The 26,971-nt window shown below is 39.8% G+C and overlaps 1 protein-coding gene across 5 annotated transcripts in view; it reads left to right on the top strand.

Moving 5' to 3' along the window:
• The first annotated feature begins 2,133 nt into the window (after positions 1 to 2,133).
• OTUD7B (OTU deubiquitinase 7B) overlaps positions 2,134 to 26,971 on the top strand; it is a 49,661-nt gene continuing 24,823 nt past the window's right edge. The window contains exons 1-2 of one of the 5 annotated variants that reach the window (XM_074349358.1): positions 2,134 to 2,266; positions 18,309 to 18,510. The gene's annotated coding sequence lies outside the window, so the exon portion shown is untranslated. Of the gene's footprint in view, positions 2,474 to 8,551; positions 8,706 to 18,308; positions 18,511 to 26,971 lie in introns of those variants that run through there. The other 4 variants (XM_074349357.1, XM_010958511.3, XM_074349356.1 and 1 more) reach the window with 4 other exon arrangements.

Below are 26,971 nucleotides of genomic sequence, written 5' to 3'. Positions count from 1 at the left end.
CATCACTACAGAAGACATCCCCAGTTCCTAGGCAGAGAAACTGACACATAGGAATAGGGAGTCACTTAATGGATTAGGAACTGGCTGAGCTGGGATCAGAACCCAGGTGGCCTGGCTCCCAGACCGGCTGACCACACTGCTACCCACACAACCTGGGCTGACCCAAACAAGCAGCCCATTGAGTAACTGCACAAACAACAATGAGTGATGGATGGTCAGAGCAAGAAACAAGCACAAAGCAACTGCAACCCCATCACTTCCTGGCCCCTCAATTATCAGGCAAGCCTGGAAAGTGTGGTCACTTAAATGAGTTTGGCCAGCAACTTGCTCCAGCTTTCAAATTTGGAAACTTTTTGTAGTCACTGCCAAAAGTAAAAGTCTGCCTTGTACTGAGGGTGAAGACTGCCTTTGAACCCCATACCTGGTCCTAAGAAGTCTGTGATAATGAAGTTTAGACTAGAGAGACATAGTTAACAGATGGGCATAACATGGTCCTTGGAGGGCCTTGGTGAAACAAGACAGCTGTAGATTTAAAAGAAATTTTTATTTATTTATTTTTGTGGGGGAGGTAATTAGGGGATTGAACTCAGGACCTCCTGCATGCTAAGCATGTGCTCTACCATTTGAGCTATACCCTCCTCTGAGGAACTTTAGATTTTTGAAGCTCTTCATCTGTGACTTTGTCCTCCTACCTCAGATTTTGCGGGCAAGGGGTGGGTGTGATCAATGGAGTTCAATTTAGGTGACCAAGTCTCATCCTACTCTCCTCTTCAAATTTGCCACTGAACAGTATCCAAAATGTGTAGTCCCCACATTCTTGAAGCCAAGGCCAAAAGGCTCTGCCTACCAACCTGTATTGTTGGTCCTGGGCTTGGCTTATGCAAAGCACTCTGACCTGCTTGGCCTTGGTGTGGCCCTAAGCCCATCCCTAAATCTTCAAAGAGATATAGCTGTCTAGGAAGTTTCCTATTTCAGGTGTCAATTTTCTAGTCTTGAGCTGGATAATTCTAAAGTATCTATGTTCCATGCCTTCCCTTTAGAAACTGATGACTTCAGAAATAGTGAAGGGATAGAAAAACTGACTGTGGTATTTGTTTTTAAATAGGCCCAATGGGCACAATTTAGACAATAAACATTTTGAATATGCAAACCAGTTGCCACAATGGTAGGAATCTGAATTAAAATTTAGGATTTCTTTGGTCAGATTATAGCAGGGACTGACCCCATTTTGTCATAAAGAGGTGTTTATTAAATGGCTCTTTTTACCTGTAACAGTCCACATTCTCCTAATATTTATTCATTCAACAAATATGGAAGGTCTGCTACGTGCCAGGCAAGGCCTATGTTCTCATAGCCATAGCTCCTTGAAACTCACATGGCACTTACGTGAGTTCTGCCTTATATAATGTAGTTTCATGTATTTTACTGAAGTGTAAGATCCTTGCCTGGAACTGAATGGCTTATTTGCTTTTGTGTCCCTGATATCAATGAACACACTGCCTTGCACATAGTAGGTACTCAATATTTATAAATTGAATTATGCTGTGAGGCTTTGAAAAAGCATTACCGAAAAAAGCACTACATAACTTGTTTTGATTGTGCTAACAGTCTGAAGCAGACATGTCAATAGGGTATCATCATTATCAGGTAAATAAATACGGAGTGTTTATAGAGAAAGGTATGTTCACTTAATGAGTGAAGGAGGGAGAGTGCATAACTGGGTGGAGACTGGTCTGGAAGAAGAGTTGTTATTCTTCTTCTGGTCAGTCCAGAATGCCTGCGTAGAGTAACTAGAATTTCAGTCTTCTCCTAAAAATATTTTCATCCCTCTCACCTTTCTAGAACTACCCCGCCCCTTTCTGTTTCTTCCCAAAAGGCTGTGTCCAACTAACTCTATCTCAGAGTCTCAAGAGTCCACCCTAGAGCCCCATAGCTCTGGTTCAGGAACTCTCCAGGCCAGGGGCTGCAGGAACACGGGCCAGGAAAACACGGGGTCACGCGGGGGACAAGCGCCAAACTGGCCGCAGCGCGGGGAGCGGCGCTAAAGGCGGGGCTGCCACGGGGCGGGGCCGGGCGGGGCGGGGCGGGGCGGGGCGGGAGGAGGCCCGGGGGCGGCTTGGGTGTCACCACCAACCCGCTCCGGCCGGAAACTGGCGCTTGTTTCCGGCCGGACAGCCGAAAACCACTGATCCTGAACCAGCCGCCGGAGTCGGAGTGGCGACCCGTTGTGGAACAGGCAAAAAGCTACTGTGGGAGGCCAGTCCCGGTCAGTCCCGGTCAGTCCCGTCTGACTCCCAACTCCTGACCCTGTGCGGAGCAACAGCCGCGGTCGCAGTCTCGGCCACCGCCTCCGCCTCCATCGTCGTCGGGGGAGGGGCCGGCCGGACCCCGGGGTCACAGCCGAGGAATGAGGAGAGGCAGCCGGGCCCCGCGCTCCGCCCCGGCCTAGGGCCTTGTCCCGGGAGCCGCGAGGGTAACGGAGCCCCCCGCCCTGTCACCCTCCCCCGTCTGCTCCCGCCCCTCCTGCCTCTCTAGACTCCCAAACTCTGACCCTCTGATAGCCACTGTCCCCCTTCTCCTTTCTGACTGTATTTTACCCGGAGCCATCTCGTCTCATCACCACCCCCACCCCGCGCCAGCCCTGACTATCTTGCTTCGTCCCAACCTTTCCCCGTTACTCCTCCCTTTCACCTGCGTCCCCTGCCCCCCTCCCCCGTTCGTGGCTTCCCTTCCTCAGCTGTGCTGGGCAGTTTGGACGGTCCTCCCTTGTCAGCCAGACTTTCAGGGAGGGATGGTGGAGTTTTAAGGTGGTTAGGAGTGCAGGCTACTGCCTCATAGTGGGATAAAGTTCATTTAAAAGTCTCAGTATAAAAGTAAAGTGAGAAGAAAACAAGCTTGTTCTCCCCTATTGATAGCCAAAGTGAGGTGCGTCCAGTAATGGAGGAAGGGAGCGAAAGAGAAGTGTGTGTATGTGAGAGAGGTTGATTGATTCTAGGGCAGGCTTAGGAACTTTAGAAAAAAAGAAAAGTTGCTGTGAGCCGATGGAAACTTTAGAAGCTGATGATGAGTAAGCCGGGGGCTGCGTGATCTCACTCCTCGTCTCATAATTACTAGGTTAACGGTGTGGCTCCGGTCGGGATGGAATGGGATTTGTTTACTGGGCCGGCGTATTTTTAGCTTGTCGGCTCACAGGACCAGCGCTCTAAGTCTCTCATTCTCTCTCTCTTTCCCTTTTTTTCTCTTTTCCTCTCTCTCTTTTTCTCACCCCTTCTCTCCCTCTCTGTCTAGGTAGTCTGTCTCCCTAACCGAGGTGGCTCCTCTGGGCACAATACAGATAGAAAAATTAAGTTAAAAGAAACTGGTGAAATTTTATATAAGATTCTCCTCAACTCTTCAGGGAGTTTTCTTTCCATGAGTGCAAAGGCAAAAATTAGCAGGATTTTTGACTTTTAGTTTTAGTACGTATGTATATAAAAATATACTTTCTAGAAGATCAGAAGCTGGTAGTTGTTCAGTCTTTGACTTCTGATACCGTATGTTTAGATCTTGGAGGATGCTGGATCTCTTTGTCTTTCAACCTATTTCTAAAGTGAGAAAGGACGAAGTAGAGAGAAGAGGTAGTGGTAAGGCAAGTCCAAAAGAGTAGCTAATCCTAAATCTTTAAAAAAACATTTGCTATACTATATAACTTTTTAAAATGTTTAGAAAATTTCCTTCCTGGTAAATGAGATTGCATTCCTGATGGGCTGGAGAACACAGCAGGGACTTACGCTGTGTGGTTAGGGAGAATCAGACTTGTAATTAAAAATTTGCTGTGCATAATTTACAAATGAATACATTACAGGCAAACAATTATACTCTTTGTCCTCATTGTTTTTCTGAGCCTTTCTTTTAAAGTTTAGTAACCAACCTGCTGTGCTAGTCTATTGATATTTTGAAGGCTGAACAGAACTGTAAAATAAATGAAATTGATGTTGCTTATCTGGAAGTGAATACCAGTGTTCTAATTTCCACTGGCTACCCAGCATGCTCCAGACACCTCCCTGAGTAAGTGGCCAGTTACTATGTACTTAGCGATTACAAATGAATACAAGTATTAGCTCATGGCTAGGAATAATTGAGAAGATAAATATGCTGAAAAGATATTCCAAAACTGAAATAGATGATTTTTCATTTTTTCCATTTTGGATTATCAGCACCTTTCTGCCGATAATCATCCATTAACATGAATAATTTAGGGTTGAACAGATATCCACTTTGGACATTACGCATTCAAGCAGGAAGGGAAGATGGAAGGAAGATAGTTTCCAAACTATTACTAATTTTTGTTGTTGTTGCCTGCTTTGACTTAACTCTTTCATTTAATGCTAAAGACTCCCTCGTGGAAAAAAAAAAGTAAACTTTTGCCAAAGAAAGGGTTGTCTACTGACTTGTATAAGGCAGGCTGACCAGTAATGAATGTTAATTGTTAGTTGGACTTTGGTGTAGTTATGTTGCCAACAATTTGGAAATTTTCTTGAAGCTTTATTTCCTTAATCTCTTTTTTGGGGGACTCTTACTGAAAAATGATTTAATTTGGAGGGTAAAATCTAATTTTTAAAAATCATACACACCCAGAGTCTGTTGACTATCAATAATTGTTTTAATTTGTTAGTTGGTTGGTGCCAATATTAGTGATGAAAGCTGGCAAGTTTTATTTATATATGTATTTAGCAACTTCCCTTGGTTGAATTACATGTATTATTCTGGGGTTTGGGGATGGGAGTGGGGATTGAAGAAGTGAATAAAATCTAGGAATGAGTGTAAGGCAGCCTAATAACCCACTACTATTTCTAGTTCTCAGAAGACTTTGTTTGGAATTTTGAGATTCACTATGTGTAACCAAGTGAATTATGATGGAATAACTCAGTATTAAAAATAAGTTTTCAGATTGATATGCCACTTGTTAAAGTTTTAGCGCTCCTGAATGTCTCAAGCATGCTAAGTATGCTGGCAGAGGGCATTATAGGGGAGCACTCCTCCTTACCCGAGACATTCATCCCATCAAGGGAAAAATCCTGAAACAATGCTTTGAAGTGTGACTTTAGCAGTATCTTTCCTATGTGAATTGGAGCTGTGGAATGGCAGACTGAAATCTCAGCAGCCCCTGATTAATTCGAATAATTAAAATCTGTGTAACTGGAATGTAGATGCAGGACAGTTTTATCATGAATGCCTGAATTCAGTTGATTTTTAAATATGAAAGAAGAAGGGAGCTGATTTTTTTTTTTAAAGTAAAAACTCCTTGCTGAATAATGAACAGTCCTGTGGATAAGGCAGTCTTCGAGCTCCGGTGACAGGCTTTGGGGAGATATGAAAGATGTAAAGACAGGTGTTCTTACCCTTGGGACAGGGGTGGGATTGGGGAAGGCAGTACATAAAAGGAAAGGCAGACTATTGTAAGCTTTAACGTTTAGGAAACAGCATATAAACAAAACCAAGTTTAATGTGTTACAAGTGAAGTATGTAAAGGCTAAAAAACTTTAATAAAGTAAGAATAAAGTAAATTAGAGAAGATTTCTGAGTCAGTAAAATTTAAAATGGACTTGGGAGGCTATGAATTAGAGTCATAATGAGGCATGGGCTATAGAATTAGATGGACCTTGGTTCAAATCGTGGGTCTATTTTTTACTGATTTGACCTTGGACAATTTACTTCTTCATCTTTATCTATATAATATATTTGAGCATTCAAGTAGATGAAATAGTTATTCTGTGTTAGGAGTATAAGGAAATAAAAGATCTTCTGGGCAGAAAGTATAGAATGTACAGTGTGCAATGATGGTATGAATGACTAAGTTGTGTTTGTGGAGAGAATAAATGAGAATGACTGGAGAGAATGGGGGTTGGCCAAGTCATGAGAAGAGCAGGCAAAGAGGGTGGAGGGGACTCAGAGGCCAGACTCTGTTGGGTGTTGATGAGAGGGTCAATAGAGGCATTGTAGGTCCTTGAACAAAGGATGGATTTAATGAGAAGTATTGAGCCCTCTGGTCCAGGAGCTCAGGGACAAGGAGTCAGGCAGGCACCGGTACATTGTGAGTCTTCTGCTCTTCTGGACCATCCTGACCTAAAGGTATCAGCTAGGAGACATAAGATTCCTTGTAGAAGCTGTGTACTTAGCCACCTTTGTTACTATGCTGAGCTCTGCTTGTGCCTGTCTCACATTGTACCAGCCTTTGGGGAAGTCTCAAGACTATGGCTGGATTCTCTTCAAGAGCTTATGGTAAGGACAGTGTCATGTTTCAAGTACATTTAACTTTCAGTTATCTCTTCTATTGTAGGGAACACTAGTTTAGGTGATTTAGAACTTATAACCCTGTATTACCTGATGGTGAGCAAAGCATACTGATGGTGAAGAACTGTCAGTCTTGAATTAAAGATTTTTCCTTAGAAATCCATAAAATGAACAGTCCATATGTGGGTAATTAAGACTGGGCGATACTGAGTATGTAAATGAAGACGAGGTTCTTTTCACAGTATCTGTGGGTCCAGTGTGGCCACTCAAGCTGGCCTTATTCCTAAGAACCACTAATAGAAGATGCCTGTGATGCAGCTGGATGAGTCTTTACTCACGAAATCGGGAGGAATCCTACCGCAGGATGTTGCATTGTTGAAGATTAAGCTGGCTTTTTTTTTTTTTTTTAAAGACTTGGGCTTTGTAGAGGCTCTTCAGATACTAGCTCCTTTGAAAATCTATTAGATTTTTCCTCCTCAAGTTGTTTGAAAGTAATGGCCAATTAAAAAAAAAAAAAAAAAGAAAGGTGCAGCGTTCACATTTAAGAAGTAAACAAAAAAAATCATGCAGCTGTTCTTCCAGCCTTGTTCTTTCGTCTGACTTGCTTTCCTTCATCCTTGCCTATTCCCCCTCTCCTCATAATCATTACCAAACTATGCACTTGTGATGTCATGGACACAGGATTATTATTTACCACTTAAGTCAGGAGAGTGTAGCATTTCTGAGCTGGAATTTGGAGGTGGAAAAATCAGGAATCGTAATTTACACAGTTTAGTTCAGGATTTTCAACTGTGTTTTTTAGGATTATGGTTTATCCCTTTATTGTCTCTAAGAAATAGTTTTCGATAGGAGAAATTACTAAACTATTATTTTTAGTGACCTGCTGTGAATTTAATTCTATGCTGGGTTGTATGGAGGAGTAGGAAAAATGACAATTTTGTGCCATTGAAGAGTTTACAGTCCAGTTGGGTGTAAGAGGAATAGAAAGAAATGAATACCTATTAAACCTCTTTTGTGCCAGAGGAAATTTTAAAATGTGAAAGTATATGATCAGTTGCATAGTATAGAGCTCATACCATAGGTATTTTTGGAGAAGAGTACTCAAGTAATCATGACGTCACAGAGAAATTGTAACTTAATCCAGATCTTAAGAAAATAAATAAAATTTATTTAGGTACAAGAAATGAAGCAAATAACAACAACAACAACAACAACAACAACAACAAAAAACTCCCCAAAATTTCATTTTGGAGCTGCGAGGGATCAAGCAAAAGCCTGGAAATGGCTGTTCTTGGGGCTGTGATGAGGCTGACCTGAGCAGCAGTGAACAGTGGTGAAACGAAGGTGGTTAGGTTGGTTTGGAGCTATGTTTATAGGGGGGGCCTTAAAAGCCAGGCTTGTAAGTTTAAATTTTAAATGATGGAAAATAGTGAACCACTGAGAATTTTTGATTAGGATTTTATTATGGTGATGGTAGAAAGTAGGTTGACTTGGAGGGGAGATTGGCACCTGGGGTATGTGAGGTGATGAGGCCTGAGCTAGAGTTGTGGAGGGTGGGATAAAGAGAAGAAAGAGTGAGAAGGAGATTGTGAAGGAAAACTTGGAATCAGTGAGCACTGGATGCAGAAGATGGAGAGTGATCAGTCAGATATGGCAAGAGCATTTAAAGCCTGGGTTTCTGAGACACTGAGATAAAGAAGTTAGGAAGTTTTCCTCATTTTTTTTGAGAAATGTGATGAGTTCAGTTTGAGATGTTCTGGATTTAAAGTGACAACGAGACATCCAAGTGAAAGTGGTTTCAGTTGTTAGAGGTGAGCCTAAAGGTGCTGGGGAGGTGGGGGTGAGTCATGCTTGAAATTGTGGTTTTGCGTTCATCAGCATAGTGGTAGCTATAGCCAAGAGAATGAGTAAGCTCTCTGAAGACTAGAGTTTAGGGGAAAAGCAGAAGGCTGAAGATAGTGGTACTGATAATCACTAACTGTTCTCCACTCTTCAGGCCATCTTAATTGAGTTCTTCTTTCTCCTTTCCTGTTTTCTGTTCCCCTCCTCCCTACACCATCGAATACCCATTGAATGTCTCTTATCTTATAAGCACTGTCTTAGGCGCTGAGGAAGCAGATGAGTCAGTCAAGGTCTCAACCTCCTGGGGGTTACGGGTCTAGAGGGAGGAGGCAGATGTGTCAGTACATAGATGGGGTGAAGTGTGATAGAGGTGGTGATGGAAGTAAGTAGGGTGCAAAGTGGAGGCCTAAAGGTCAGTTCTGCCTTGGTCATTCAGAAGTTGGAAAGTGCCTCCCGGAGGAGATGACATTTGAGCTGAGTCTTGAAAGATGAGTTAAGGATATACCCTACAGATGAGAGACAGAAGTACGCTCCAAGCTGAGAAAACGGCATGAACAAAAGCTCAAAGGAACAAAACAGCCAGACTTCAGGTAACTTTTAAGTAATTATTATGGCTGGAGGACAGGGTTGGAGGGCAGGGATGATGCCGATCCTGACAGCTTTATCTTGTGCTGCACTAAATGATGAGCCATTTAAGGGTTCTTAAGCACTGGTAATAAAGTAAGTTACCTGTTCTGGAAATATTATTTTGTCAGTGGTGTATAGAGGGTGGATTGGAGAGGAACAAAGCAAAAGCTGTTTTAAATAACTTTATTGTGCTTAACAGTCACACTTTTGTTGAGGGATCATGTTTGTAGAATCAGAGTGTCTGAGAACCGGAGGGACTGTTGAGCTTTCTTAGTCTCCCTCCTTGATTTTCAAATGGAATACCTGCGATGCACTCAGGATGGTAGAAGCAGTTCAGTAATTGCTTGGTCTGGCATTCTGTCTTCAGTGGCTGTAATGTGGTGGGTGATCAATGTTAGCACACCTCCCTGATCCCTTCACAAGTCCCATCGCAGTGTTGGTTCCATTCTGCCACACCGCATTGTGCTAGAAGACAGAGGGACTTCTGTCATTGTATTCCTTTGTCCTTTTCACTAGTCCAGAGTTATCAGTGGTATTTTCCCAGGTCTAACTGAGGAAGATCTGCCCTGAGAATACCCTGGGGAAGAGGGACTTTGACCTGAGGCAGTTGGGTGCCTTGGAGTGGAGTGAATAGGCTATTAGGATTCTTCAGCTGTAATGATTCAGATGTAGAAGAATGTCAAAGTATTTGTTTTATTCCGTGTGCAGATGGATTTATCTCTCCTGCTAAGTTCTCTTCCAATTGTTTTCTTTTAAACTTAAGTTTAAATTGTACTGATGAACCTTTGGTAAAAGAAATAGGCTATGAGCAACTGGGCACCGCACAAAAGTATTTCTAAAAAAACAAGATTTTTCGTTATCCTTGGATTCTAAACCTCTCTTCCCTATGTTTTAAATTTCATTGGATTTTTGTGAAGTTAAATTGTTTGGGTTTAAAGTGCAAAGTAAGAGTTTGGATTTTGTATGTTAGTCTTTTGCTGGAGAAGAACTGAAGAACAGGATAGAAGACATCTTAGAGGTTCTTAGATTCCTCTAGGGAAGTTGGCACACAAGGGGATTGGGGGGATGGATACCTTCCATTGATAAGCCTTCATAAAACTTAACTGAGTTATGACTTTCTTCACTCCTTTCTCTGGGCTCTGTCAACATCTTCTCTAGAGAAGGGCCTTGGTTTGGAAACTGTCCACTTCAGCAGAGCTGCCAATTCTTAATTCTTTCTCAAGTGGGCAAGGGTACATTTTGTTTTTGTTTGTGAGTGTTTAGGGGAAGGGAGGGGAGAGAGGAGGCCCAGAACAGCTACTCACAGTGGGTCTTTATCTGAATTCCTATGTAACTGGAAGTTTCCTTGGCTTTGTTTTAGGGGAGATGACTTGGTTATAGGGCATTTATGTTACGTGGGAAGGTGGTTCTCACCCCCCTCGGTTATCTGATTTGGGATGGCAATAAAAACTTTTTTCTTTTCTGTATTTGTCAGCCCCTACCCTACTCTCTTGCGTGAGGGATATGAAGGATCCTCTTCAGTCTAAAACTGAGCTAATCAAGTGTTCCTTTAAAGTTTAGGGGAACCAGCCTGCTCCTTATTATTTTTGTGTTAATAACTCTCCTGTTCTTCCAGTCACCTGGACCTTTCTTAAAATTTAAAAAATAGGATATTTTAAATATTTGGAAAAGTTCAGGGGAAAAAACTCTAACACAATTTTGAGCCTACAACCCAGGTTTAATGGATATTAACATTTTGTCGTATTTGTTTTAGTTCTCTTAACTCTCTTTAAGATATAAACTGTTAGATATTAGATAGAGCTAAAGTCCTACTCTGCACTCTTACCTGCTTCCTCTTTTTTGGGAAATGATTACTGGCCTGAGTTGGTGTGTATCATTCCATTTCACGTTTTAGACTTTAAAAAAAAAGTGTAATATATACACAAATAATATGTAGTTTTGTTTTAAAACTTTATAAGTAGAATCATACTGCATGTATTTTTTCAACCTGGTTTTTCTGAATTGTCCACATGTTGATCTAGTTCATTTAATCACCTAATCTTTAAGCTTGTTTCCTCCACTGCCCTCTGCATTTGCCTTGTGAAATAATCCTACCTATCAAAGTGCCAGTTTAAACCCTGTCTTCCACAAAAACCTTTCCTGACTTTTTTTCTTTTTCCAGCAGAATATGATCTTTTCTACTTCTGAATCCACCTGTCATTTTATTGGTACCTATCTGGCGATAGTGGTATATTGTTGTATTTTAGTTTATTTGTGCCCTTGGCGTGCCTCTTCTACTGCACTGCCAGCTCCTTGAGAGCAGTTAAATAGTTTGTCTTCCATCGCTCATGGCGCTTGCCACAGCAGCTTAAACATAGTAGGCATTTAGTAACTATTAGTGGCTAAATGGTTAATTAATGAATAAAAAAGCTAAAGACAGACCTTTAGTTGGTAAACTGTTAGTTTAATTATGAGCAATATAGCGGCCCTCATGAAAAATAAAGCTTAGAAAGAAACATTCAGCACTGAAAATTATGTAAAAATGCACGTAAATGTTGAGCACAGTCAATACTAACTTCCTGTAGGAGATGAGAGCAAACATTCCCTGAGAAATGAAACGGGAATTGATCGGTGATATCATCCCAATGAGGAAACTCCTGGGAGTTGATCCCGGTGGCATTTGAGGCAGTGTGCCCCTGCGGCCGGACACATTGCACTAGCTATCAAATTCTGCTATTGTCGTCAAGGTCTCGACACCTTCACTGGAAATTTATAGTGGCCTTGAGAAAAAGCAGCCTGCCTGTTCACTTAATAAATACTGTTGAGGACCAGGAATTCTTTGGCCCCTAAAAAAGAAAGCCAAATTAATGTATACATTTGTACATATATATGTGCATATGCTTTTAACAGCACTTTTTTTTTTGATGAGACCAAAAATTGCAGAATATTTTTAAGCTTTTAATTCTAAATGTGTAGTACCAATAGTCTCACAGAAGCCCTTCTCTCTCCCACTAGGAAGAAATTAACTATAATGAAATTGCCATTTTACAGATAAAATAAGTCAAATATCAGCAGTTTTATATGGTTAAACTTAATATGTCGGGTCTTGATTTCCTCTTGGGGTTCTGAAGAACATTATCACAGACCTTTTTGAAGTGGATAATCCCAAATCTATTTGTAATTCTAAAATACATTTCTGAACTTTAATTTGCAACTGATTTTCTTTTGTAGTTATTTTAGCTCAAATTTTTGATAAAATGTTCTTATTTTATCACACATTTAGTATATTGGGGGGGATGGTGAGGGTGGGGGAAGATGTGTGAGTTGGAGTATCTGGGAGTACCTGGGAAATAAGCCTGAGGTGAAAACTTCTGCTGTCAGTAGGTGCATATAATTAATCCAGTTGGTTTTAGTGAGCTTACAGTTCCTTTGAGTAAATGACTCTGACATGTCTCCTCTGTGGTCTTGATAAGGGAGATCTGGTGGTGGAAAACTATGAAGAGAAAGTCGCTTTTTGCCCTTGATTTTATTTGGAGACTTAATAGGGAAGAAGGTAATATCCCTAGCTCCTGGCACCAGATTTTTACCTTGTGGTTCCCCAAGGTAGTTCTTAAGAGGGAAGAGGAATGCAGAAGTCAGGGGAAGGAGCAAAGAAACAAAGTTAGCTAGTGGGAGTTAGCAGATGTGATAAATAGGATTGAGGAACAGGAATGGAAGAAAGGGATAGGTATAAAAATTTAAAGAGGTTCTACTTCTTCTCTTCCTTCAAAACCTGACTTAGAATTCTTTATAAGCCTTGAACCTTAACTATACAAAGTTGTATCCAGGCCACATACCTACTTGGAAAACATCATATATAGATGTCAGCTTTGAAAATATCAGCTTTGTGTTCTAAAATAATTCTTTGAAAACTCAGGTTCATTTTAAAAGAGTTGGTCTACTAGTGCCTTTTGAATCATTAATAACTGACTTCAAAGGAAAAGAAGAGAATTCTTCTGAAGCTTTAGAATTAGTAAGTCTTTATATTTACATGAAGATAGGCCCATGTGAGGAACTGAGGCAACACAATGGGAAAATACAATGCTGCTAACCAAAATATTTTAGACACCAAGTTCTCATCTGTTTAAAAACTTTCCTGCTCTTATAAGTTCCTTTGTGAGTATTTGCTTTCATCTTTTTTGAATTGGGAGCTCACCTTAGTGAGTGTTTGGACTCCTCATTTTCTGAAATTTTCTCTTAGTACTAAGGACAAGTTTATCTGATATGAAGAATACTTGGTCCCTGTTTACTGACCAGGACTAGAGACTTCCCATACTCCTCAGAATTCTGAAAATAGAATTTGAGAGTTAGACTTAATATTTGCTGCATCTTAGTGTTGTTGGTTGCCTAAGATCAATTCCTAGCTATTTGGCATAAGATGACATCTCATTTTAACAACATTAAGTTCCTTCTCTCTCACATCATCTTTGTAATTTTTTTGTTTTATACTAGCTCATTATGGAAATTAAGATTGAAAAAAATCATTACATAAATTTCCCTTGATGTTTGCTGCCTGGCTGGGACTATAAATTCCTATCTTCTGAACACCTGCTGTGTACTGGAATTTGGACAAGTTGCTCTAAGGAGATGCCAAGGAAGTGTTACCCAGCAAATAAACTAAATAAGTAGTAGGAGAATTGGCTCGTTGGGAATTTATATTCTGGGTTAAAATAGGTCATAGTTATATATATATACATGTACACACACATTTAGGAAAGAAAGAAATAGGAGAAACAAGTACAGGATATACAGTATTATGTTCACTCGCACCCAGCATTCAGAGCGGGAAGGAAAGATGCATATTGTCATCGTTTTCTAGGTGAGAAAATGAGGCCCAGAATATTTAAATGGCTTGTTCAAGGTAGTAGTTACCGTCAACAACGAACATTTTATTGGATATCTGCCCTCTGAAAAGTTAGGTCTCAGGTATAGAAAGAGTTAAAGTCACCAAGAACTGACTAATTAGTTATAAAGACTGAATAAAAAGATAAATAGTAATACAAAGCCATGTGTACTAAGAGGCGGGGCAAGGGTATAGCTATTTAGAGTTATACAGAAGTTTAGAGGGACTCAGTAGGGAAAACTTTTGCCCTCAGCGTAATCTTGGCCCTAGAGAAGAGAGAGGACTAGGGAAGCACAGACGGGAAACTCAGGCGTGAGAGCGGTGAGCCGAGCCCATCTTGTCTGGGGGACGGAACAAGCAGACGGTTCATCGCATAGTGTTTCACCTAGGAGAGCAATGAGAGTAACAAAGTTGAGTTAGATAAATTGGAGAGGACCTTAAATTTCAGGCAGAAGAGTTTGGTTTATCCTTACAGTGAAAAATTCCCGACCAGGGAACTGTATGTGTAAATTAGTATTTTAGGAAAATTGATTCAGCTGTGTGGTGTGAAATGGAGGAAGACAGAGCAGTTAGAGGACTGTTAAAATAGTCCCGGGAGAAGAGTTTCTGTACCAGTGAGCTTAATGGAGAAAGAGGAGTGATTCGAGTGATTTAAAGAAAAACAAATAGAGTTTGGTAACTGTTTTTATGGGAAAGGGATGGATAAGAACAATGCGCATGTTTTCAATCTGGGTTATAGCAAAAGGGGAGCTGGGTTTGGTTGGTCTCTGAGACATCTGCTCTCCAAAGGGATACCTTGGAAGAAGCAAGCAGTGGGTCTAGCCTGACGCTCTCAGGTAGTACTGAGTACAGAGAGAGTGAGGGCCTGGTGTAAGTTTGCATGCCTGTGATAGTAGACCTTGGTGTAGAGCCCATGCATTCGACTGTTCAGTTCTCTCTCTACTGTATCATACTGCTTAAGGGGAGGTGGATCGAGTGGTTAAAAACACAGAGCAAATGCCTGGAAGTGAAATGGGAAGTTGAAGACCACATTATGATGAGGTTTAACCACAATCTGTTTCAGTTCTGCATAGATTTTCCTTATATTTAGATACTAAATGTGTATACTTCTGTCAGGCTTATCGTGAAACAGTTACCTGGGTTTCTTAGAGCAATCTTCTAAGTTTCAGTGCTTCATAGTCAAGGGAAAAGATTCCTTCAAATTTTTAATTTAATTGCATATACTCTCCGACCCCCAATTTTGAAGATAAAATAGTCCTTCCTTCTGCGTGTAGATAGGTTGCTTTGGGCACAAACTGTAGGTGAAGTAGCCTCAAAGTCCCCATTAGTCTTTTTGGAGTAAAGGGAGAAGAGTTTTGGACCCAAATTTTCTTTCAAGCTTATTTACTTTGTCAGCAGTTAAGAACAATTTACTTACACAGATCTGATTACTTAAAAGGGCAGTAAATACTGTGAATCAATGGAGTGTTTTTGCTAATGGTATGTTTTTAGAGAATTTAATAGCCTTCTAAAAAACCTTTATTTGGTTTTTAAATATGTAGTCAAGTTTATTTAAGATGTGACTCATTCTCACTCCCTTTTTTCCTTTTCTTTTCCTTTCTCCCAAGCTTTTATCTATCTTGTAACAGATACCTGAAAACCCAAAATAGCATTTTCTGGATCATCTAACACTTATTAAGTATCTGCTATAAGGGACTGGCACTGTTATATCATTTCACCTGCCAAGATTAAATATTCCTGGATTTTATGCTAGGTCTCTAGTAGTAAACATTCCAGTGCTTGGCTTCTACTGTTCTCATCCCATCTTAATCCTCGCTATGACTCCTCTGTAACGTCTGACCTGGCTAGGGAATAAAGGGAAGAGAACTTTACTATTTAGCAGTGGGATCCTACCATGAATTATTCTAAGTGCTTTATATATCACCTCATTTAATAAGGACAAAAATTCCATAAGTTAGACAGATATTCTTATATCTGTTTGCAGATTATTCATCCAAAATATTTATTAACTCAACCAGAATATTTAGACACTGTTTAAGGTACTGAGGGATAGCGCAGTGAATATTAGATGAGGTCCCTCCTAAGGCACAGAGAAGTTAAACAATTTGCCCAAGGTCACATAGCAAGAAAGTGACAGAGCTAGAATTTAGGTATAGATCTGATGGATTCCAAAGAGAATGTCTGTGATCATTATTACATTATGATGCTATTTACATATACTGCATGTTCTTTATAATTACACAAATAAATCAAATTATGAAAATAGGTGGGTTCCCCCAGTATTTATTTTTAAAAAGTTTCGTGATGAATCTAAGAAAGAAATCTGCCTTGGTGCTGGCAAGCACACCTGCACAATGATGCTTTTCCTCCTCCCTCCTTCCCACTCCCTCTGCACCCACTCATACCTGGGTGTAAACTGGACAGTGTGACCTGCTCTGGCATTTGGATGTGTTTGTGCTTTGAGGACTGGGAGAGTTTTGTTTATTTCCTTGGCTTCCTTGCAAGTTCTTTCTTGTAGCACAATGATGAGTAATGTGTTGTTAACATTGTAATGTGGTCATGCCAGTTGGAATATTTTTTTTTTTTCACCTTGGTTCTTTCTGATAAGTATGTGAGTAGGGACTCTTGGGTCAAACTTGCCTTCCACAGTTCATTCAAATAGAGAAGACTCTGTATTCAGAGGCCTAGAAAATAGTTTCAAGGTTGGTAAGACTCTTAAAATTCAATGTCTTCTCATACAAATGACCAATAGGCACATGAAAAAATGCTCAATATTGCTAATTATCAGAGAAATGCAAATCAAAACTACAGTGAGGTATCACCTTACACCAGTCAGAATGGCTATTATTAAAAAGTTCATGAATGATAAATGCTGGAGAGGGTGGTATGGAGAAAAGGGAACCCTCCTACACTTTTAGTGGGAATGTAGTTTGGTGCAGCCATTATGGAAAACAGTATGGAGATTCCTTAAAAAGACTAAAAAGATACTTAGCGTATGATCCAGCAATACCACTCCTGGGCGTGTATCCAGAGGAACTCTTAATCTGAAAAGATACATATAGCCCAATGTTCATAGCAGCACTATATACAAAAGCCAAGATTTGGAAACAACCTAAGTGTCCATCGACAGATGAATGGATGAAGAAGTTATGGTATATTTATACAATGGAATACTACTCAGCCATAAGAAAAAGTAAAATAATGCTATTTGAAGCAACATGGAAGGATCTGGAGATTGTCATTCTAAGTGAAGAAAGCCAGAAAGAGAAAAATACCATATGATATCACTCATATGTGGAATCTAAAAAAAAACGAAAAAAAGAGGACACTAATGAGCTCATCTACAAAACAGAAACAGACTCGCAGACATAGTAAACAATCTTATGGTAACAGGGAAAAGAAGGTGTGGCAAGGGATAAATTTGGAAGTTTGAGATTTGCAAATTTTAGCCACTATATATAAAAATAGATTTAAAAAAGAAATGAATTTCTTCTGTATAGCCCAGAGAACTGTATTCAATATCTTGTAATAATCTTTAATGAAAAAGAATATGAAAACTAATATACATATGTATATGCATGACTGGGACATTGTGCTGTACACCAGAAATAGACACATTGTAACTCACTGTACTTCAGTTTAAAAAAAATTCAGTGCCTTTGCCCACCTGAAATTCAGGTTTTTTTTAGCATTCTAGGTTTATTCTTTAGCAAGTGTGATGATCCAAGACAATACTTGATTATGGCCATTATCACCGTGTGCCATATCTGGAATGAGTGGTGTTTATTCTGGAGTTAGGAACTTAAAAACAGGCACAAGGATTTTTTACTGAGCTTTACCTAGTAAAAACCATTAAAAGATGCTTAAGTCTGTGAGAATGAAGACCTGAGTTCCAGCAGGAATTGAATTCTAGGGATTAATCAGGTGGGATCAAGGCTGCAAGTGTTAGAACTGTTTAGTATTGGGGTATCTGGGCATGGCTCGTGAGGTTACTGAGATGATTTATGTGATGTGTCTAGCCTTGTGCTTGGTACTTGATTGGTGCACAGTAAATATTTGTTAAATCTTAAAAAGATACTTGGACGCTGAGTATTGTCAATTTGTCTTTCTATGGCAGCTTCCTCATTAAGTGTTCCTTCTTTAGAAGAACATTTGTTGAGCCTTTAAATGTGGGTAAAGCATTTGGGAAAGGGATTGAGGTAACAAAGATTTATAATATCAGATTCTCGCTGAGACTATGGTCTTAACATTTATAAACTGAATCAATTAGGCCTAGCATTTAAGGGCATAATTTAAGGGGAAATTTGTGATTTTGCTTTACTAGAGTCAGTCCTATGCTTTTTTGATAGAAATGACTTCTTGACCCCTTGGTGGGAAGGAAAATGCTTGTCTTTCAAGTCCAGTCAAACTGGGCTTGATTTTTGATATTTGCGATAGTTGCCTATGATGTTTCCTTTTATTCCTTCTCCATTTTTTCAGTAAATAAGATAATATACTTGAAAGTATTTTGTGAACTGCAAAGCTAGTAGTTATGATCACCACCACCACTACTAGTAATAATATTAAAAATATGTTAATGGGATAGGATTCATTCTGACAAGGATCGGTTTCCTGGATTAATTTCAAGGAAAAAACTCAGAGGACACTGTGATATTTGCCAGATGGCTTGTGTACTAACTGATACCTTTTGTACTTTTTGTGGAAGGGAGAAGGAAAAGCAGAGACTCTCACCCTGAAAACTTGGCCTGGTGCTGTGTCATTGTGAAGGGCTGCCTAAGCTGCTTTGATGTACTCTGTGATGGCAAGAAAACTTAACAGGATTTGTCACCTGTTTGACCTTAGAAGCTTATAGTACATTTTACTGGAAGCATCTGTCTACATAGGAAACAACTCGTCTCAGTTTGTTGGTAAGATCAACCACGTTTCTATATTACGGGTCTTATAATAAATAACAAAAATTATATCAGTTCAGGATAGTATCCCTGGCTTCCGAAAGTAGAAAGTTTGAGGAAACAGTGCTTTTGACCAAAATTATGTAGTATCATCAAAAGCCTTTACCATCAACTTCTGATGTTTGGCATTCCTGGAGAACATGTGATTTTAATAATCCAAAAGAGCAAAGTTGTTTAGTAAATTTTGAAAAGACCTCTTACTTCTGAAAATTTCCTTGGCATCTTTTTCTGTCTCTGGTGCCTGGCACTCAGTAAATCTTTGTTGAATAAAGGAAGTTAGCTGATACCCGTCTTGGGGTTTTCTCTGGAACTAGCCCATTAGATAAACTTCTGGGAGGCAAGAATGATGACTTATTAGTTGATGCATGATCTGTCCCCTTCACTTAGCAGACTGCCTGGCACTGAGTGGGTCCTTAATAAGTGCTTATTGAATGACTGAGTCAGGAGGTTAAAGTTTCCATTGGGGAGAATTGCGGGACCTCGGTGCTACTGTGGTGTTGGTGGCCTGTCCTGAGAGGAAGAAGAAATGTAGCTTTCCCACAAGTAAACATGAGTAAATGTGAATGTGGGGAAGGTGACTGCTTTGATGCTTCTGGGCATTTTACACTTCGGACAACGAGAAGTCATATGCTAAAAGCTGGTGCTTTAGTTCTCTCTTGGTTTTTATTTTGTATTTTATTCTGTTCAAAATTTAGTTCTTACTATGATTTCTTGATAGCGTATGAGAAGTATATTATAGCTTCAAGCTATCAATAGAAAAGAAAAAGAGAAATCTCTCCTTGTCACCCATAATTTTATAATTTTATAAAACTTAAATTTTTCACAGAGAAAAAAATGTGACAATGAGTGTGTATATGTAAAAAAAAATAAAACTTAAATTTTATGAAACTTCAGACTTTAGAGATATGTCTAGAAAAATACAGTATTTTCAAATCCAGTTTATACGTTTAGTGGTGACAAGCAAAACAAAAGTGATTTGATTTGAACATGCCTTCAAGGTTTTTTTTTACAGATGATTTCCCTTCTTTACTGTGGTTTGGTTAGGTGATTAAATTTCCTAAGTATGCGTCTTTCTTTGATGCACCTCTGTAGAAGTAAGAGATGTGGCTGGGTATCAGGAGGAAAGGCAGTTTTCATAGCTAAATCCACAAAGTGGATTACGTGGAGAATTGAAGTTATCAATATATGTGAAGTCAAATGAAGATTACTGCAATGAGAGTTAACAGATTTCTGTTCTACAGACAGTTTTCTCACCAGTTAGCTCTGTGACTTTGGGCAAGTCACTTAATCTCACTCACCTGGTTCTCAGTGCTCTCATCTGTAACTTGAGGGTATGGAATAAAATGATCTCTGATGTCCTAGTTCTAAAGTCTGTAATTCTAAAGTGTCAAACAAGGAAAACTGACTGACTTTCTGTTCCTTACCAGCAGCCTTGTTCCACATAAGCCCCAAATGTGAAATGTTAATTATGTAAATAATAGAAGCATATCGCCTGTATTCCCAGGTAGACTGGGCTTGTCATTGTGTTATATGCTGGTAACTAATTTTATGTGCCTAAGTATAAGAGGCTTGGTTGGTTTTTAAAAGAGAAATTAATAACACAAAAGGCACAACATATACAAATGAAAGAGACACAAATAATACTCAGGATACCCTGGGTTGGAGTTTTTGCTTCTTAACTCTAACCTGAAAGTAGAAATTTTAGTGGGGTTGATGGAGGGTGGCGGGAGACTAGTGGTGGTTGGTAGACAGCGTGGGTGAACCTAGGTAGTATTTTAAAAAGCAAAATATTAAAGTGTTCTTCAGCCTGTGGACTTTGCACGGCTAGACTGGTTTTATTTTGCTATAAATTTCTAGAGAACTGATACGAACCCTATATTCAAATTCAGAATACATAGGTCCAAGCTCTTTGCTATCTGGGTATCATTTAAGCTTTGTAAGCTTCTGTGTATGTGTTTACCATCAGAAAAGAGGGGATTAAAACCTGAAAGGGTATTTAATTACTAAAATTTTTATTGAATGAGGCCATATTTGTGAAAAGTGCTTTAAAAACAAAACAAGACAAAATTATGGGAGAAGAGAAGCTATTCTTAGTGAACAAACACTGTACGAATATATTCATATAGACCTTGCTTATGCATATCTATGGGTTGAATGGTGGCATCTGAAATCCCTAAAAAATTCACAATCCTGTTTTAGGTACAGATTAGCTCTTAATTACCCACATACACAGACTACCATGAATAACTTAGAGCCATAGATATTTGCTAGGCATCTACTATGTGCCAAGCAGTTTGTTGTTTAGAATTTTTAAAGGTACAGAAGAAAGGTGCCAACCTCCAGGATCTTAATTCTACGTAGAATGCATCTTGTCCTCTAGCCTGTGAGCTCTTACACATCCTAAAGACTCAGTCTGAAAATAGACAAACAACAAGGTTCTACTGTACAGCACAGGGAACTGTATTCAATACCTTATAATGGCCTATAATGAAAAAGAATATGAAAAAGAATATACATATATGTATATAGATAAATAACATAATCACTGTGCTGTACACCAGAAATTAACACAACATTGTAAAGTGTCTATACTTTAATTAAAAAAAAATACATCAAAGTGCAAAGCATGAAAAAAAAAAGACTCAGTTTGAGTCTCTAACCCATCCAGGTTGGGTCCATTGCTCTTTACCCCTCTTCCTACCCGACTGGGCACTTAAAAGATGTTTAGATTTCTCCCACCAGACTGGAGTGCCTTGAAGGTAGGACCATGGCCTCTCTTCTTCATTGTATCCCCAGGCTGTGACGGACCCAGCTTGGTGAATTTTAAATGAATGACTCATAGTCATATTGGAAGGCCAACTAATATGACAAGGCAGTATATGATGACAGCAAGTGCCAGTGAATGTTCCATACACTGTGCCTGTGGAAGTTCAAATGAGGTATAGATGTAGCCAGGAAAGATGGAATAGTGGAATTTGCAGATGGAGAATTTTAAAAAAGTAATAGTAGTAATAAAAAAAATCTTTCTTTGAAATGGGTTATATCATTTTATTAAAGGCCGATTTCTTTTTCTAATTGAGGTTTTAAAAAAATTAGTAGTTGTATGCTGAAGAAAGTTAATTTATCAGAAGAAATTTACAAAGTGAATTAATTTCCTGTGGATAACTAATCACAGATAGTACAGTAATTGGAGTTTTTTCCCTTCCACTATTTCTTCCCTTGAATGGAAGTTCTGTAATTGACAGTGAAATGACCAATAGTTAAGGATCAAGAAGCGGAGAGAAGGTTGTCAGCTATTTGAATATTTGAGGGTTGATTCTAGAGAAGCAGCGTGTTTTGCTGTTAGACTAGCCTCTGTTGATCTGTAGTATTTATTTTTCTCTCATGTCAAATGTTCAGCAATCAGAATGTTTTTAAGGGCTCAAGTAGAACTTACGTTTTTACAGGCTGTTCTTTTAAAAGTTGAATTTGTTGAGAATCAAACCTTGAGCTATCCTTGACTCTAGTTGAAAGGAAAAAGGAAAAATTTGCTGTGTGTGGCAAATAAACATGCTGGTCTGGCTCTAAAAAACCAAAAAATTAACATGATTTCTGTTTCTATTCAAGTTACTCTTGTTGTGCCAATATTATAATAATAGACTTTCTCTGCTCTTATTTTTCCAAAGGTCACTTCCATTGTACAAGCCTTCCAAATTAATAAATTTCCCAAATAACTATAATTCAGGGTGCCTTTTTCAGTAGCACTGAAAAGACAAATGCCAGTTCTTAAGGAGTTCTCTGTGAGCTTCTTCCTCGTCTGCATGTTAGCATTTGGCTGTTAATGGGATTTGTCTCTTAGAAATTCATTTTGCTGTTTGTAGGCCTGATAAAAAAACTAGAAATTCTTGAAAAAATAGTTCACTATTGGTCTGACACATACACATCCCAGTGGTAGTGATGAAGCCGGGGGCCCATTCCTGAGTCCTTCCTAATGTGTATCCACAGTAACGTGAGGTTTACTAATCAGCTGTTTTGGGAATGGTAAGTTATGTGATTGGGTTGAGTTTTCTTCTCTTAAGTTTGTTTTAGGGGGAGAAAATAAAACATTCCTTGAGTGTATACTGTAATGAAGGTAGAAAATATCCTAAAATTATGCAGGGTGAGTAGGAATGGATGTAAACATTTCTTTCCAAATCCAAGAACTAGACATCATGCAAGAGATTAAGTGGATATTATAAAAAAAAACTTTGAATCTGGATTGAGTGAAGTAGTAAGGGATAAGGGTGGGGACGTAGGACTGGTAGATTAGGGCATTAGAATTTCGGTAAATATGTGTGAAATTGCTGTTCCTGGAGATTTGAGGATGAATGAGTTATTTAGCTGTGTCTGTACATCTTGGAGAAGACAGACATTTTTCTTTTGCTGTTGTTTTTGAGGGACCATCTGGTGGAAGATCCAATAAAGGGAGTCCCTTAATGATATTTTCTTGAGGGCTTAAGGAGTTGAAAGACACTGGAATGGGAATGCTAGACCAGGTACTGTGTGTACGTGTGAAGACTGTGTTTTGGAAATGGTTGTAGGACTGGAGGGTTTTTGTTGGGAGGAGTAGAGGGAGCTTCTGAAGGAAGGATACAGAGGTTGTGTTGGGGACCAGTGGAGTGAGGTGGAGCGTGTGGGAGGAAGTTAGGTACAAAGAAGGCAACTGACGTTTTTTGAGGACTTATTGTGTGCTAGGCACTGCCCTAAAGGCTTTTCATATCTTAGTTATTTAATCCTAACAAGAGGTCTGAAATGTCAATATTTCCCCCATTTTGTACATGAAGGAACAGAGGCACAAAATGGTTACATCACTTAGCCATGCTTGCACAGCTGCTAGTAGTAGACTGGGGATTTGAACCCAGATCTGGATGAACCCAGAGCCTATTCTCTGTCCAGGTGGAGCTGAAAGGAGTTGAGGCAGAGAGGGTGGACTTCCACGTGGGTGGACTGCCTGTGTTTCCTCAGTCCTCCTCCCTGGAGTAAGTGTGGTCGAGGGTGAGTGGTCTTGGGAGTCAGAGAGGCTGGACTCATAACAATCCTGGTTCTACCGCTTATTACTTGTGTGACCTTTGGGTAGATTATCTAACCTTTGTGAGCTTTTTCATCTGCATCTACAGTGTGGGGTTAACAATACAAACACACCTCTTAGAGTTGTTTGGAAGTTTAAATGAAATAATGTCTAATACTGTAACACATATTGCTTCCTTTTCCTTCTTTTCTTCCTTTTAGACCCATCTTATCTCTGGGTTGTAACATTTAGTGATATGTAGGTCTTTTTAGTATGGAATTTGGTCAATTCTCTTTTTTCTAAGGCTATATTTTGTTTCTTGGAAGGACGCATTTTAACTAAAAACAATCTGCCAAGACAGTCTTTCATCTCTCCCACCCACCAAATCAAAAATTGTGTGAAATTCTAAGGGTTTCTGTCCCTTGTCTTTCTCCTGTCTGGATTCCTTGGGACTGACATCATAGACGTGGAGGAGTCTCTGACCTTTGAAAATTCTTGACAGTCTTGAATGTTGTGGTTTTCCAATGAGTTTTGGGAGGAGTTGGAGAGCACTCAGACCCAGCTGTAATGCATCAGTGGAACTGGGAGAGTGGGGATAGTGTGAGAATGTGGACACTTTGGGGGATGATATAGACAAGAGAATGCAGGGTCAGTAGTTTCTCACGCATTTTAACATAGCTCTATTGTCTACAATCGATATTTAATTTTGAGTCACTTTTCTCTGTTACTAAATAATTGGGAACTCAGAGCACACAGAATGATTTTAATATTAATCTGAGCTTAACTCATTTAGGAAGAGAAATCTGTTGCAAATAAGATCATATAACAATCTTAAGCAGATGTCTTTGAGATGACCACTGTTTTAGACTTGCCTTAAAGAAAGAAGAAAGAAGAAATAAGAAATAAATAATAAGAAATAATGGCTGGAGAGAGGAAGGAGCCTGTGGAAGGTGTTGGATGAATTTGAGAATTTTTTAAGGTGAAATTAGTAAACCTTAGTCAGAGACTATTTGTGAGTAAGCATAAAGCAAGAGAGAAGTCCAGTGATGCTCCCAGGCTTGTGACTTGAGTGATAGGGGGGTGGGTGCTAGAACAGGCAGTACTGGAAGAACAGCTTGAAAGGGTGGGGGACAGAGATGAAGAAAGGGCTCATATTTTATGTGCTGAGTTTGAAGTGTCTGTGGGATGCCCAGGTGAGTTGGAAAGAGCTGGGGGCTGTGGATGCATTTTGACTCATCAGTGTTTGGGTGCTCAGGGGCGTAAATGAATTTCCTCACGGGGATGATATAAAATGAGAAGATGGAAGGCCTGAGGTTAGAAGTGTGGGTGAACTAAACTTTGGTGTAGGCACAGAAGGAGGAGCCCACAAACGTGACCAAGACCCAGAGCCAGAGAGGCAGGAAGAGTGGTCAGTATGTAACAAATGCTACAAAGAGGTGCTTTAGATAAGCAGTAAGGAGGAGGAGGATGATCTTGTCTGTAAGTCGGTGCCGTTGTCTTTCTGTAGAAGCCCATTTTGGTAGGTTGAGACTGCACGGAAGGTGAGAAAGCAGCAGACTGTGGTGTGTTGTGAGGAGCTTTTCAGGGAAGAAGAGAAGAGCAGCCAGCAGGTAGAACAGGGGAGGAAACCTGAAGGAACTCCTCTTGCTTTGTTTTGTAGTTTTTTCTGTGAAGTCAGAGGCAAGGTCATCTAACAGGAGTAAGGGAGGTGATAAGGGTTTAGTAGGAGGCTCAAGGAGAATGGTCAAAGTATGGCATAGTAGCTGAGGAGACCGGTTAGGTACCAAAGTCAAGCAAAAGACAGCAGTGTTTCATTGAAAGGAATGAGACAGGGTACCATGTATTACGTGAACTTGTCTTGCTCAGTAGCCCCATTTAGTAGCAGAGAAATTGAGTGCAGGGTTCATCCAGGCTGGGCAGATGAAACGGAAGGATAAAGGAACTAGGTTTTTACTGGAAAATAATTAACGTGATCACTCCCTGGGTTTATGTTCAGGTAGACAAGAAGGGACAAGGTGGAATCTATCCATTTTTCTCAGTCTTCTCAGCTCTCATCCTCATCCAGCTCACCATCATCTCTTATGCAGTAGTTTTCTAAACTTATCCCTAAATCGACTTGTGCTCCCTACAAACTATTCTCGCTGCAACCAGGGTGATCTTTCAATAATTTAAATCTGATCGTTCCCTATCCCTGCCTACAGCCCTTCAATGGCTTCTTACTACTTTTAGGATAAAATCTCAGTCTTTAATATAGGGTCCACTAGCCCCTCTCTTCATCTTCATCTTGCACCATTTTCACCTCTGTGTTCCTCTCTACCACGGAGTGTTGATGTTTCCTCTGCTCAGAGCATTCTTTCTTTCCCAATTTGTGTCTTCAATTCTTACTCATTCTTCAGTTCTTAGATGTAATATCGCTTCTTTGTGAAATCGTTTCCTGACTCCCTTTAAGATGTAACATTCCTCCCCCCAGTATTTCTTTATTATAATTATAATAAATTATAATTGTTGGTGAAATTTTGTGTTTTTTCCTCCATAATAGAAGCTTTGTGAGGAATAAGATTACGTCTAGTTCACAGTTGTGTTCCTAATCCTGACCACAGTGCCTCACCCACAGTAGGCACTCCATGAATTTTTGTTGAATTAATGAATAAGATAGTTAAGGAGTTGGATGCCTCAGTCTGAGTTGTGGATGCCTGAGGTGAGAGAACGAATTTAGTAGTAGAGATCAAAAGCTGGAAGGAGATGAGATTGTAGCCAGAGTAAGACGTTGGGAATTGAAGATTTAGAGGTGGATGGTTTCAGAGGATGGCAGGGTCCAGGGCTGAGTTGTTGGAGTGGAGAGAGGTCTTTTTGCATTTGACGAGATAATGAAACTCTAAGGCAGAAATGTTGATGGATTGTGCAGGTTGGTGCTTGGGAAGATGGTAGGGATTTGAACTGAGAAAAACATAAGGCAGGTCTTCAATAAACATCACAGGCACAGCCCTTTCCTATGATGAAAGAATTAAATGGGTGAGAGTCAGTGCAGTTCTGGGAACCAGTAATGACCTAGCCCCTAGGGAGGCAGTAGGATACAGTTGGGATGATGGTTTTCGTTGGCCTCTCTCACTCAGAAGCCTGTATCTGGCTGGGAAGTTGCCTGGATGCCTGTGGCTTAATCAGCTCTTCTCTCTTCTGCTGAGCACCTTTTTGTTGATTGCTGTTTGTGTGCTTATTGTGTATTTCCCACATTCTTTCAGTTATTAAAGCGGCTTTAAGTAACTCTGCATGTTTTTAAGAGAGAAGATTGAAATTCATTTTGCAGCTGTGCTCTTGGTTTTGGATTATTCATGTGTTAGGTTATTTGGGTTGCTACCATCTCCTGTGACCAAAGATGGTGACTAAAATGAG

Source organism: Camelus bactrianus, chromosome 21 (assembly GCF_048773025.1).
Source record: "Camelus bactrianus isolate YW-2024 breed Bactrian camel chromosome 21, ASM4877302v1, whole genome shotgun sequence".
NCBI lineage: Eukaryota > Metazoa > Chordata > Mammalia > Artiodactyla > Camelidae > Camelus > Camelus bactrianus.
Note: the sequence above shows the minus strand (reverse complement) of the source record. Positions and strands in the feature narration are given on the sequence as shown.